Below are 9,763 nucleotides of genomic sequence, written 5' to 3'. Positions count from 1 at the left end.
GCCCAGAAGTAGTGGTGCAGCAGGTAAGCTGCCTGTTACAGAGATCTTTATGCATCAGGCACAACTAGGCCAGGTGACTCCAGTGCAAGAAGTTTGAGAGACTGCCCCTGTTACTCAGATGGAGAGCTCAACTTTAAGAGTCATGAAATAGGCTGGAAAATGAGCAAAAAAAATGTCCTCACTATAGAAAGCTATTATGGCAGCAAAGAAGATAAAAATATGGGCTTAGAAGAGGACAACATTAAAATGTCTACTTGAGAAGCCTCAAAGAGAAATATGAATTGGTCTCAGGCCTAAAATCTCCTTCTTGGGGAACTCAGAAAGAATTTTTTAAAATCAAATAAAAGAGGTAGAAGAAAAATTGGAGAAAGAAATTAGGGTTATGTAACAGCATCATTAGAAAGACTGAACAGTTTGGTCAAAGGAAGCACTAAAAAAAAAATAAATAAAATAAAAATGAAAAATGATGTACAAAAATTTGCCTAAGAAAACAACTCCTAAAAAGGAATTGGTCAAATGGGAAAAGAGGTTAAAAAACTGACTGAAGAAAACAATCCCTTAAAAATGAAAATTGAGTAAGTGGAACAACAAGAATAAATCAAAGTCAAAATAATGAAAAACAGAAGAAAATGTAAAATACCTCACTGGAAAAACAAATGTCATGGAAAATAAATCCAGAGAGAAAATTTAAGAAAGCAGAAAAAATTGGAAGAAATTGTATAGAAAGTTTTTTCAGATAAAAGTCTCATAATCAAGTATATAAAGAATTTCAAAAAAAATCTATAAGAATGTAATTCATTCCCAACTTGAGAAATCATCAAAATTTATGAACAGTCAGGCTTTAGATAAAGAAATCAAAATAATTTAATCATAAAATGTTCTAAATCATTATTGATTAAAGAAATATAAATTAAAATAACCTTGAGATATCATTTTATGCCTATCAGTTAGGCTAAAATGATTGAATGGGAAAGCAACAAATATTAGAGAGGATGTGAAAAAATTGGTACACTAATTCCTTTGTTGGAACTGTGAAATGATCCAATCATTTTGGAGAGCAATCTGGAATTATGCCCAAAGAGTTATTAAACTGCCTATATCTTTTGACTTAGCAATAGTACCATCATGTCTATTTCCAAAGATAATTAGGAAAAAGGAAAAGAGCCTATATGCTCCAGAATATTTATAGCAGCTTTCTTTGTGGTGACAAAGAGCTGGAAATTGCAGGGATGCCATCAATTTGGGAATAATTGAACTCATTGTGGTGTATGGTTGTGATGGAATACTACTGTGCTATAAGAAATGATGAGTTTAATGATCTTAGACAAACAGGGATAGAATTGAAGAAAATAATGAAGAGCAAAATGAGCAGAATTAAGAGAACATTTTATACAACAACATCAATGTTGTTTTAAAAGCAACTTTAAGCAACTAAGTTATTTCAGCTATTATAAATAACCAAAGTAATTACAAAAGATGTATGAAGGAATACACTATCTGCATCCAGAGAAAGAACTAATAAATAGAAGTATGTATAGAATGATTTTAACACATGCAAACATATATAAGTATATATGTATGTGTATGTATGAATGTGTGTATATATGTATGTATATATTAGAGATATGTGGGTCTAATGGTAGCCCCCTCCAGGTGAAGGGGAAGAAAAAAAAGAAAATTACCTGATAATTTTGTTGTATATTTAGAAGGAGTAGCCACATTTCAGAATTCTGTTCAATGAAAAAATGCTGCAAACTGCCAGAAAGAAACAATTCAAATATCAAGGAGTCACAGTTAGGATTACACAGGATTTATCAACTACTACATGAAAGGATAAAAGGGCTTGTATTATTATATTTTGAAAGGCAAAGAAACTTGGATTACTATAAAAAACAACCACCCAGTAAAACTGAGTATAATCATTCAGAGTAAAAAAGGAAATGCAATGAAATAGGGAACTTTCAAACAGATCTGATGAAAAGACCAGAACTAAAGAGAAAATTTGTTGTTCAAATACTCAACAGAAGCATAAAAAGATAATAAATAAATGTAAAAATAATTTAGTCAATAAGGTAAAACTGTTTGCATCCCTACATGGGAAGATGGGGCTTGTAAATTTTTTTTTTCAAACTGTATCCAGCTTTATTAAAGATACTTTCCAGAAACAACCATGATAATTCAGGCAGCACATGGCCTATGTTTCACAACAACAAATTTCAAACTCACCTCCTCCATGGACTACCAAAAACATAAAGTTACTATAAAACCCAATGAAGAGTGCTTATTTTGTACTTTAAACAGAGAAACTTTAGAGTAACGGTGGACACTTTCACATTGAGCATATATTGTTAACAACTTTTCATGAGCCTACTTCAACTTTGAAGAAATGAAATGAAAGTTGTAGAATTCCTTTTTTAATTTATTTTTATTTTTTTCTTTTTAAATTTATTTAGTTTTCCACATTTACTTCCACAAGATTTTGAGCTGCAAATTTTCACCCCATCTCGCCCCTCCCACACCCCAAGATGGCATGCATTCTGAATATCCCTTCCCCTAGTCTGCCCTCCCTTCTATCTCTTCCCCTCTTCTCTTATCCCCTTCTCCTTCTACTTTCCTGTAGGGGAGGACAGATTTCTCTATCCCATTTCCTGTATTTCTTATTTCCCAGTTGCATGTGAAAACATTTTTCTTTTAAATATGTGTTTTTAAAACTTTGAGTTCCAAATTTCCTCCCTTCTTCCCTCCCCACCCACCCTCATTGAAAAGGCAAGCAACTCAATATAGGCTATACATGTGCAGTCATGCAAAACACTTCCGAAGTAGTCATGCTGTGAAAAACTAACTCTATTTTCCTTAATCCTATCCCACCCCTCAATTTATTCTATTCTTTCTTTTGATCCTGTGCCTCCTCAGAAGTATTTGATTCTGATTACCCCCTTTCCCAATCTGCTGTCCTTTCTATCATTCCCCTGCTCTCTGGTACCCTTCTCCCCCTACTTTCCTGTAGGATAAGACAGCTTTCCATACTCAAATGAGTGTGTATGTTATTCCCTCCTTAAGCCAAATCCTATGAGAATAAAATTCACTTATTCCCTCCCACCTTCCCCTGTTTCCCCTCCACTGTAAGAACCCTTTCTTTTCTGTTTTTTTGTGAGATAATTTACCCCATTCTACCTCTCCCTTTCTCCTTCTCCCAGTATAATCCTCTCTCACCCCTTATTTTTATTCTGCAGATATGACCCTTCATCTTCAACTCACCCTGTGCCCTCTATCTATCTATCTATATCCATCTGTCCATCTATCTATCTATCTATCTATCTATCTATCTATCTATCTATCTATCTATACATACATCTAATTTTCTCCCTCCAAGTACCCTAACACTGACAAAGGTCTCATGAATTATAAATATCATCTTTCTATGCAGGAATGTAAACATCTCAACTTAATAAGTCCCTTATGTTTTCTGTTTCCTGTTTACCTCTTCATGTTCCACTTGAGTCTTGTATTTGAAAGTCAAATTTTCGATTCAGTTCTGGTCTTTTCATGAAGAATGCTTGAAAGTCCTCTATTTCAATGAATAACCATTTTTTCCCCTGAAGGATTACACTCAGTTTTGCTGGGTAGGTGATTTTTGATTGTAATCCTATCTCCTTTGCCCTCCAGAATATTATATTCCATGCCCTCTGGTCCCTTAATATAGAAGCTGCTAAATCTTGTGTTATCCTGATTGTGTTTCCACAATACTTGAATTATTTCTTTCTGGCAGCTTGCAATATTTTCCTCTTTGACCTGAGACCTCTGGAATTTGACTACAATATTCCTAGTAGTTTTCCTTTGGGGATCTCTTTCAGGAGGAGATTGGTGGATTCTTTCAATTTCTATTTTGCCCTCTGGTTCTAAAATATCAAGGCAGTTTTCCTTGATAATTTCTTGAAAGATGATGTCTAGCCTTTTTTTTCTTTATCATGGCTTTCAGATAGTTTGATATTTTTTAGATTATCTCTCCTTGGTCTATTGTACATGTCAGTTGTTTTTCCAATGAGATATTTAACATTGTTTTCTAATTTTTCATGCTTTTTGATTTGTTTTACAGTGTCTTGATTTCTAATAAAGTCACTAGCTTCCAATTGCTTATTCTAATTTTTAAGAAAGTATTTTGTTCAGTAAAGTTTTGGACTTCCTTTTCCACTTGGACAACATTGCTTTTTAGGGCATTCTTCTCCTCATTGGCTTTTTGGACCTCTTTTGCCATTTCGGTTGGCGTATTTTTCAAGGTGCTATTTTCTTCAGTATTTTTTTGGGTGTCTTTAGCATCACTCTCAGTTTTTCCTCTCCTTCTCTTACTTGATTCTCAAAATCCTTTCTGAGCTCTTACAAGGGCTGGGACCAATTCATATTTTTCTTGGAGGCTTTGGATGTAGGAGCTTTGGCTCCATTGTGTTCCTCTGGTTGTGTGTTTTGATCTTCCTTGTCACCAAAGTAAGATTATATAGCCTTACTCTTTTTGAACTGCTTGCTCATGATCCTGACCAATTACTTGAGTTATAAACTTTTTGTTAAGGTAGGAGTGTATATCCAGTGTAGAGAATGTACTCTCCCAAGCTTCAGGGATTTTGTGCAGCTGTTTTCAGAGATACTTCTAGGGACCTGCAAATTTTCAGTTCTTCCAAGGTGCTATGATAAGGGGTGAGGTGTTTACTTCTTTACTGGCTTGTGCTCTGCTCTATGTGTGACCACAAGCACTCTTTTCTGTCTTGGAACTGTGAGGAAGATTTCCTCTCCATAACCAGTACAAGCTCCACCGTGCCATCATGCCTCCTAGCCCCAGGACCTCCACCCAGAACTGTGACCCAGATCCAAGCACAGGCAAAGCAAGAGGATCCTGCACCATCAGAGAGATCCCTGCAAACCCTATCTTATCAGCCACTTGATTCTCCCTCAGCCTGTGGGCTGGAAGCTCAGAAGGCACCTTCCAGTGCTTTGGGAATGGAGCTGAGACCATATCACTTCTCTCTCAGCTCTGCAGAAACAGACTTTTCCCACTGACCTTCTAAATTGTGTTTGGTGTTTCTGGGTTGAGAGGTCTGGAATCTGCCAGAGGTGCTCGCGATTAAGTCCTCTGAGGCCTGGTCCAGGTTCGCTGTGGCCTGTGGGCCCATGTCGAATTACATTCCTCTGCCAGGCTGGTGTCATATACCTTTCCAATCAACCTTCCAGCTTGTCTTGGTCTGGAAATTTTTTTCACTCTGTCTTTTTGTGGGTTCTGCTACTGTAGAATTAGTTTAGAGCCAATTTTGTAGGTATTTAGAGGAGTTTGGGGGAGAGCTCAAGCAAGTCACTTCTTTCACTCCACCATCTTGGCTCCACCCCCCAAAATGTAGAATTCGTAATTGGAAAAGATACCCAATATGAAAAGAACTTCATCTTTTTGGGGGAGGCCTACTCAGGGTCATAATTGAAGTCCAGATTACCCAAAAGACTGGTATCCAACACAATTAATTTGGGGGTAGGGAGAAGAAGAGAAATAAGGGAAGGCCCTGATAGTGCCCTAGGTTTAGAGGAGTCTAATTGGTGCTTACAGTAGACAGGGAAGAAGTACAAATTTCTGAAATTATCCACTCCTACCCCCACCAGAAAGTCTGAGGGTATCAGGGTTCACATATATGAATCTGGAGTGGGTGTGTGTCAAGGAACATCTTTATATAATCAAGAGAATCCTCTCAAAAACTAGGCGGGGAAGAAATTCCTACTTATTTTCTGAGACATCTTATCTGTAACATCTGTCCTGTCCCCCCAAAACAAGAAAGTGTTCTGTGTGCTAACAACATAGCTTAAACAAAAAGTAAAACAAAGCTCAGCATTTCTATAAAAATTGAGTAAAAATTAGTATTTCAAACTATACAGTCACCAGAGGTACAGAGTTATCAAAAATTCACATAATTCACTTAGCTTCTCCAGCACCTTCAGCTTTCTATGCCTGGCCTGCTTTGGCATCTCCATTCTCTTCAGGGTTATCCCAATCTTTACTTGAGTCAGACTTTCCCATTTTCCTTTTGGGTAACTTCTCTCCTTTCCTTTCAGGTGACTTTTTGGGTTTGGGATCTGGCTTTAGAGGCGCAGGTTTAGCAGATAACCATGCTGATCTCCTGTTTAGTTCATCCTTAACCTTGGTCTTGTCTCTCTTATCATCTCCTTCAGCCTTTCTCTTGGGAATGGTGGTGACAGTGGAGGGAGGGGAGCAGTGGAGTCTGGGCATGGAGCTACAGGGGCAGTAGCAGCAGGTCCTGGGCTCACTCCTGTGTCCTCTCCCTCAAGCTCCTTCAAGATTTGTGACTCTGGAGAACAGTGTCTCTGTTATGGCAGTTGAAGGAGCATGCAATGAGAGACTGTGTGAGTATAAGTTGACTTTAATGTGATGATATAAAAAAAAAGTTAAGGTGTGAGAAAGAGGATATCTCCAGGAGATGAGGGAAGGTACAAGCAGAATCGGGTAAATTATACCCCATGAAGAAGCACAAAAGACCTATAACAGTGGAGTGAAATAAGGAAGGGAATGAGCATTGTTTGAACCTTATTCTCATCAGAACTGGTTCAAAGAGGGAATCACATACACACTCAGTTGGAAAAAGCAATGTATGTCATAGGGAAGAAGGAAGTGAGGAGAACAAGAAAAGGGCAGCTGATAGAAGGGAAGGCAGTTTGAGGGAGGTAGTGGTGAAAAGCAAAATAGTGATGAGAAGGGATGGAGGGCTGGATGAGAGAGAGAGAGAGAGAGAGAGAGAGAGAGAGAGAGAGAGAGAGAGAGAGTGTGCATAAAGAGGAGGAAAATAGGATGTAGGGAAATATGAAGTTAGTAACCATAACTGGGAATGGGAATGGGATGAACTCTCCCATATAATAGAAGCAGATATCACAGTGGATTTAAAAAATAAAACAGAATCCTACAATATGCTGTTTACAAGAAACACATTTGAAACAGAGAACACGCAGAATAAAGGTAGAAGGCTGGAGCAGAATATATTACACTTCAGCTAACAGAAAAAATAAGCCTGGGTGGCAATCATGATCTCAGATAGAGCAAAAGCAAAAATAGATTTAAAGGAGACAAGGAAGGAAATTACAACAATGAGGTGATATCAATATTAAACATATATGCACCAAATGGTATAGCACTCAGATTTCTACAGGAGAAGTTAAGTGAATTTCAAGAGGAAATGGACAATAAAACTACATTACTGGGGGACCTCAAATTTCCACTTTCTAAACTAAATAAGTATTATCACAAAATAAATAAGAAATTAATGAGGTGAATAGACTTTTAGAAAAGTAAGAAATGATAAATTCAGAAGAAAATTGGATGGGGATAGAAAGGAATATACCTTTTTCTCAGTACTATACGGCACCTACATAAAAACTGACCATGTATAAGGTCATAAAAACCTCACAAACAAATGCAAAAAGACAGAAATATTAAATGTATCCTTTTAAAACTGTGATGTAATAACAATTGCATGTAATAAAGGGCATGGAAAGTTAGATTAAAATTCATTGGAAATGAAATAATCTAATATTAAAGAATGAGTGGGTTAAAGTACAAACCATAGAGAAAATGAATAATTTCATCAAATAAAATTACAATAATGAGACATCATATTAATATTTATGAGATGCAGCTAAAGCAGGAATTAGGGGAAAATTTACATCATTAAATGATTACATCAATAAAATAGAGAAAGAATAGAATAATTAATTGAGCATGCAACTAAAAAAGCTAGTGAAAAATAAATTTAAAATCACAATTAAGTACCAATTGGAAATCCTGAAAATCAAAGCAGAGATTAATAAAATTGAAAATAAGAAGACTTTTGAACTAATAAATAAAAATAAATGCTTGTTTTATGAAAAAAGTAAAATAGATAAACCATTGGTTAATTTGATTTTTAAATAGAAAGAAATTCAAATTATCAGTATCAAAAAAAATGAAAAGCATGAATTCACCACCAAAGAAGAGTTCATTGAAACAATAATTAGGAATTATTTTGCCCAATTGTATGCCAATGAATCTGACATTCTCAGTGAAATGGATGAATCTTTAAAAAAAAAAGTCCTCACAAAGAGGAAATAGAATATTTAAATTATCCCATCTTAGAAAAATAAACTTACCTCAATTGACCTCCTAAGAAAAAGTCCCCAGGGCCAGACAGATTTACAAATGAATTCTTTCAGATATTTAAAGAACAATTAATTCTGATACTACATAAACCATTTGGATAAAATAAATGAATAAGAATTCCTACCAAATTGCTGTAATAACACAAATATGGTAGTGATACCTAAATCAAGAAGAGCAAAAACATAAGAAGAAAACTATAGGCTAATTTCCCTAATGAATATCAATACAGAAATCTTGAATCAAAGTCTAGCAAGGGGATTACAGCAATATATTACCAGGATCATACCCTATGACCAGGTGGTATTTATGCCAGGAGTGCAGGGCTGGTTCAATATTAGGAAAACTATTCAGTAATCAACCACATCAATAACAATGCCAACAGAACTCATATAACCATCTTATTAGATTCAGAAAAAAGTATTTGGCAAAATACCCAATCCTATTAAAAACCCTAGAGAGCATAGGAATAAATGGAACTTTCATTAAAATGATAAGTAGTATCTACCTAATACTCTCAACTAGCATCATCTATAATTTAGAATCCTTCCTAGTAAATCAGGGGTAAAGCAAGGATGTCCATTATTACCACTGTTTTTTACTATTATAATAGAAATACAAGAATGTATTCTAATACATTTTAGAAATGTTATCTTTAGGAATAAGAGAAGAAAGAGAATAGAAAGAATTAGATTAGGCAAGGAGGAAAAACAATTATCCCTTTGCATATGATATGATGGTATGTTGGGGAATAACAGAGAATCCACTAAAAAAAAAACCTAACTGAAATGATGAAATATAGCAAAACAGCAGGATATAAAATAAACCCACATAAATAATCAGCATTTCTACATATTACCAACAAAGCCTAGCAACAAGAAATGGAGAAATTTCACTTAAGAAAACTGGAGACAATATAAAATACTTGGGAATCTATATACCAAGACAAGCCCACATGGATACAAACTATATGGAAACAATAACAAAACATTTTTCACACATTATCACATCTAATCAACTGAAAAACATATCAACTGCTCATGGGTAGGCCAAGCCAATATAAAAAAAATGACAATTTTACGTAAATTTACAAATTTAGCACCATATCAATCAAAACTATGAAAAATTATTTATAGAGCTGCAAAAAATAATAAAGAAATCATCTGGAAGAACAAAAAGTCATTAATATAAATGTTATTGATGAAAAATGAAAAGGAAGGTGACCTACCTGTACCAGATCTCATGGTATATTATAAAGCCAGAATCAACAAAACTATCTGATGCAAGCTAAGGAATAGAGTGGTGGATCATTGACTAAATTAGGTGCAAAAGGTTTAGTAAATGACCATAGTAATCTCATGTTTGATATATGCAAAGACTCCAGCTTCTAGGAAAAGGTCTCACTATTTGACAGAATCTGTTGGGAAAACTTGAAAACGGTATGGTAGAAACTAGGTAAAAAACAACATCTTACACTGCATACCAAGATAAGGTAACAATGGGTTCATAATTTAAACATAAAGGGTCATACCATAAGCAAATTAGAAAAACATTGAATAATTTATCTGTCAGATTCATGGAAAAGGGAGG

The 9,763-nt window shown here is 35.3% G+C and overlaps 1 pseudogene; it reads right to left on the bottom strand.

Annotated features, from left to right (window-relative positions):
- Positions 1-5,944: 5,944 nt before the first annotated feature.
- On the bottom strand, positions 5,945-6,259 carry LOC110217939 (non-histone chromosomal protein HMG-17 pseudogene; annotated as a pseudogene).
- Positions 6,260-9,763: the final 3,504 nt, after the last annotated feature.

The sequence above is a fragment of the Phascolarctos cinereus genome, unplaced genomic scaffold, assembly GCF_003287225.1.
Source record: "Phascolarctos cinereus isolate Bilbo 61053 unplaced genomic scaffold, phaCin_HiC Scaffold_5;HRSCAF=322, whole genome shotgun sequence".
In the NCBI taxonomy this organism is placed as follows: Eukaryota; Metazoa; Chordata; class Mammalia; order Diprotodontia; family Phascolarctidae; genus Phascolarctos; species Phascolarctos cinereus.
The sequence above is the reverse complement of the archived record's forward strand: the minus strand, read 5'-3'. Positions and strand labels throughout refer to the sequence as shown.